The following is a 5956-nucleotide window of genomic DNA, read 5'->3' as shown; positions in this document are numbered from 1 at the left end:
TTGAAACCCTTTGTAGGATTAGAGAGGACTAAATGTCTTATTAGGGTCCGTTTTTTGGGCTATAAACGCAAAAATTCTTATATAAGATCACAACTAAAAAAATAAAAATCTAGAGTTTAGCCACCACCGTAGCATCTCTCTCTCTCTGTCTCGCTCAAACGTAACTCACCCTCTCTCTCTCTTGATTTTTTTCCTTTTCCCGTTCTTTGTTCATCTACACCGATTTTGTACCATTTAAAAAAAATGTTTTTTTAGTCAAGAGCTCTGGTATTAGAAGATAAAATTAATTCAAATAAATTGGTCCTAGATATAAAAAATTATTTAGTCTAATACTTTTGGTCTAAATGTCTTCAACGGATTTGCTATTGATAAGTATTTTTAGATTTAAATTAGAATTTTATTTTAGACAAATTCTTTGCAAGAACTTTATTTATAAGTAAATTTTTAAATACTATTTAAATTGGTGTATCGCATTAATACTTCATATCTACTAGAAAAGATAATACTGATCAAAATATATAAGAAGGTGACGATTTATATAGTTTAAGCAAGGATGTAACGTGACTTTTACAAAAATTTACACTCCCATCCCTGTACGAACCAAACACCAAGTAAAAAATCTGTCAGGAACCGAATTACTATTCCTGGTCAAACCAAACATAAAACTGAAATAATCCGATTCACAGAAATCACGTTACGGAGATGTGATTCCTTGTCACTCTCCAATCCTGCGACAAACATGACTTAAAAGTTACTCAATAAACAAAGGGCGTAACTGTTTTGTAGCAAGCAAGCAAAGAAAGTATTGGTGGAAGGTCCAAAATATGGACCCTGATAACACAATAAGTCCACTATTAAAACAAAATAGGCCAAAAGTAAAAAAAAATACAAAATTTGAAATGTACCAAGCAAATCATTTTTGCATATACCATTTTTTGGGATTCGCCAAAAAAATTATTTTTGCATGACAACCTTACCTTATTGCATTAAGTAAAACATAAGTAACTTTATACATTTTACTGGTGAACTTCACACATTTTGGGTTGTCTTGCGTACAGAATGTACCTATTACTACACGTATCTACACATTCACTAAACAATCAACACATTAGTGATACATTTGTGTATTTGTGCGAGACATAAACAAATATTCAAAAACAAAAAGATTTTTTTAATCTATTTATATTAGGTTTGGACCTCAAACCCGATTTATTTTTTATTTTGGACTTTTTGCCCACGGACCTTTGCAAAAAATGGCTTAAAATTTATTCAATAAACATGGCTCAAAGGAATGGCGTTCCATCCCCACGACACAAACATGGCTTAATTGTTTTGCACAAATATTTTGCATTTCTTCTTTTGTATTTGATAAACACAATGACTGACACTAACTTTTGGCTGAAACATTTTTCGATTTGTCTTGTGAAGAAAGAAATGGTTTCCGCATTTTTTGTTTTGCTTTCGACAGAAACATTTAGACTAATGCATTTTTAATTTGTCTATTACAAAAATTAAAATGTTGTGCATATTAAGCTTTGTATTTTTGATAAACCCATTAATGTAAAAATAATATTTTGACTAATGCATTTATGTTGTGAAGAACATATTTATGTACGTTGTCAACGTTTTGTTATAACAACACAATTATATATGTTGTCAACATAAAAGGGTAAAAGAAAATTATGAAAAAATAAGGTTGTCTTGTTAACAACATAATTGTTACCAACCGTTTAAAAATTGAATTTTTTAACTAATTTTTCCAAGTGTGTTTTTTTTCTAGTTGGCATTTGGGTTTTTCATGCATTATTTCACAACAAAAATGGTGAGTGCATTCACATTTCCCATAATTAAATATGGTGATCAATGGCCAGCCCATATCTCCTAGGAAGATGATGGTGGTCCAAAAGTGTTTCTGAAGTTTTGTAGACACGCCGTTTTTACCTAAACCCGTATTTCCTATAAGTTTTGGAAAGTTCTACAGGCGCCCTAGCTCATTCCCCAACAATAAAGAGGTATACAAATTGCTGGCGAGTTTTGAACGGTCGAATACTGATTTCCTGATAACCCCCTGTTCTTATATACCTTTTTGTTTTGATTTATATTTCTCTTCTCCTTTTCGTATTGTGTTAGTGTAATTGTCGCTTACAATGTTGTTACTTTGTCAGTGGAAAAAATGTTTATCGTCCGCCGGTGCATATATGAGTTATAGATGTTTCATGGCCCCAAAAATCAATTTAAGGTTTCTTATATGTTTTCATTGTTGCTCTAGGGTTCTCAACCACTCAGGATTGTTAATTCTAATCAATTTTATATGGAGTAATTATGTGATTGGATTCGGCAGGCAAAATCAATATAAACTCGGTTTCTCTCAATGAGCATGCATGCAGTTCATCGGGGTCTTTGTGTGCGCGCTTATGCATCAGAAATGCGTATTTTATTATATAGATTCAAGTAATATGATTTTCCCACATCCATTTTCACCTTTTCTCTTGACTAAATTGAGTTTCTCATTGTTCGGTCTTGCAAGCGTTACACGGTCGCTTTCCCATGGTTGAGACAGAAACTCTCACCTAGTTATTTTTCTTAAACCTACCAGTTGGTCATATTTTTCTTAAACCCATTGTATGTGACATTATGCATTTTAAACTATACACAATCTCGTTGTTCATTGGAGAAATGTAAGTAACGTTATGTACTTTTGATTGTCAAAGTCTGATTCTTATGCATAAAATGCGTTGGTTAAACCATAAATGTCATAGTCATCTGATATTGGGCATTTGATATAGATCTACGTGGGCTGGACAATAACACACAAGTGTCGTGATATATTTTATCTCTTAGTCCCACAAATGTGACATTTTCAAACCCGAACCTTACTTTAACCACTAGAGCCTAAATTTCACATTAGATTATACATTTTGGTTGGTTCCTCATTTTGCGGTTTGCTACTATAGTTTCTTTGCTACCACAACTTTGCTCATGGATTTGGAACCTTCAGCTTCCGGTATAGGCGAACTTACTAAGTTGACTTCGGCTAACTCAATGCACTCCCTCTCTTACATAGATGATGGGGTAAAATAGTATAAGTGAGGAGGTGTAGTAGTTTGATGTTAAAATTTTGAGAAAAAACAGAGGTTTGCTAGTATTAGTTTAAGAATGAAGAAAAATGGGTAAAAAGTGAAGAGATAAAATAAATGTTGAGTGAAAGGATGAGGATGGATCATCCTGGGGAAATGATGAAGCATGTTGTTGTGTGTATTTATGGAAAAAGTGAGAGTGGCGAAAGCAAAGAGGAAAGCTGGAAAGAGTTGGAAGAGCCAGCTTAGTAATGTCTCAAGGACTCAATTTATTGCTTTTCATATCATTGAGGCATGTCTAATTGTCCAAACTACCTCATGACCTCACACACACTTTCTCTCTATCTCATCTCTTATATCTCTCTCTCTCTCTCACTCCTCCATTATCACTTTCCAAATGTGAAAAAATAGAAGTCTTTAATCAACCTGACACTTTCCTTAATAACTCAAACAATGAAAAAAATTGTTGCTTTACAACTTTTGTTGCTCTCATCTGCAACAAAACTCATGTTACTCTCTTTTCCCTACTCTTTTTCGGGTCAGGATCCCAATATTCCTCGGGACATCTTTTTTCCTTTTCTTATGGCACGATTTAGCTTTTATATTTCTTCTTGGAAGGTAATTGTTGTGTGTCAGTTGGAAATATTTTTGAAGGAAGATGTAAAAAATTTAACATAAATTAAATTTGGAGATATACGGGCTAGACGCCCATACAAAACTCCTTGAACACATTACTTGTACAAGCTTTCATCTACTTATTTATTTATGTTTTGAATAATTTCTTATTTCTTTTATTATTATTTTTAAACAAGATCGTCATATCTATATTTATATAGTGACCTTCTCCAGACTCTTCATCTTCTTATATACTCAAAGGACTCTCCAGGCCATTAACTGTGACTCAGATTAGTAACTTATGACTCTTAAAATTATTAGATAATGACTATTAATTGTAGTAACTCCTTACTCTCCAAATTCTCCATACTCTAATCCCGTAACAATCCATAATTCAAATTAGTATTTCCAGCACCCCCCCCCCCCCCCCCCCCCCTCAATTTGTATTATCTTCTTTTCCGTCTACTGTGTCACAGATATCTTTACTTCTTCTTCTACGTTTTGCAGATCAAGTTTTTTCTTTGACGAAATATTCTTTTAATGAATTTGCTAAAACACAAAATTATGAACCTTAATTTGTTCTACAACTGTTAAATCCGTTATTGGCTCTTCAATCCTCATCTCTGCTACCCCTCTGCAACTTTAACATGTCTCACTTTTCATTTTCATAATCTGGTGTATTTTGGACGATCACTTGTACTTTAAATTTCTAAATATGATTTTGAGTTTGATCTTTTTAGATTCAAGGACTCTTTACATCACTTGAGCTTGATCACTTTGGATTTAGATGCTCTTCACTTGAGCTTGATCACGTTGGATTCAGAGGCTTTATCGTTCACACCAACATGTTGACAAACCCCTTTTGGATATTTTTCTCTTTTTCTCTTCGATCTTTTCTCTCTACTTTCTTTCTTCATGCTTTTGTTCCTTGCTAAAGTTTTCCTCCATGAAAAATTCTTATGTTTGCATAATTCTCCATCTATCATGTTGATTCCTCAGTTTTGCAAAACTCATCAATATTTCTTGAAAACTGCAATTCTTTTCTTCTTTATTATGTTTTTACGTGGAGTTGCGCCAGTCTTCATTTTTCTTCAATTATCATAGGACAATTGCTTTATCAAGATAAGAATCAGAATTGAACCTTCGACTCTGATACCACTTGTTGGAAATATTTTCTAGCGAATGATATAAAAGATTTAACAAAAACTAAATTTGCAGATGTACGGGCTAGACGTTCATACAGATCTCCTTGAAACAGTTACTTGTACAAGGTTTCATCTACTTATTTGTTTATGTTTAGGAAATTTTCTTATTTATTTTCTTGTGTTTTTAACGACTTCATGTCTATATTTATATAGTGACCTTCTCAAGACTCTTCATCTTCTCATACTCAAAGGACTATCTAGACCGTTAACTGTGACTTAGATTAGTAACTTATGGCTCTCTAAAGTATTAAACAATGACTCTCCAAATCCTCCATGACTCCAATCCATAACTATATATCATTCAAATTAGTATTTCCAACCGTACCTAATAATAAAGTGCAAATAAAACAAATGTACCGCTATGTTTTTGTTCAATCACAAAAGAAGCCATATTGTCATAATAACATTATCTGCATATTTTTATTGGACTGGATTCCGCTAGAAATAAAATGTCTTAAAAGCGAAGAAATGTTTAATTTTTATTAAACAAAAATATTATATAGAAAGAAGAATAACTAAGAGGATATCTTTGGTCAAACCTTCTTTAGGAGTATGCACAAATCAAAATACAACTCATTAATTGTTTTATATACTTTACAGCAAATAATACATACTTGTATGCTGTGTCATTAGTTAAAAAATAAAAGAATTTAAGTATATTTACAAGTAGCAAATATGGGTGAGAATTTGGTGATTTAATGAGTCAAAAAGGACTTCCACTTTTGTAAAAAGAAAATCAAAGCCCTAAAGTTTAGAGTTCGAAAAATTCAAAGTTCAAGATACACCTAGTCACCTACACATACTAGTTAATAAACTTTGGTATTTTGTGAATTAGACAATCCACTCATTGGATTACACCAATTATTCTCCTACGGGGTTTCTAAAAAAAACTCTTAAAGAGCATTCTTTTTTTTTGTTGTTGTTGAAAGTCTTAAAGAGTATTCTTATGCATATTTTGCAACAATTTAAAAAAAACATTTTCCTAGTATGTATTTGTTTAATTAGTGCACAGTAAAAAAAAGGAAAGAAGGAAGATGTGAGTCCACTGCTTTATAACCA

This window comes from Eschscholzia californica, unplaced genomic scaffold (genome assembly GCF_041429995.1).
Source record: "Eschscholzia californica isolate CP2 unplaced genomic scaffold, dmEscCali1.0.p SCAF_2, whole genome shotgun sequence".
Lineage (NCBI taxonomy): Eukaryota > Viridiplantae > Streptophyta > Magnoliopsida > Ranunculales > Papaveraceae > Eschscholzia > Eschscholzia californica.
Note: the sequence above shows the minus strand (reverse complement) of the source record.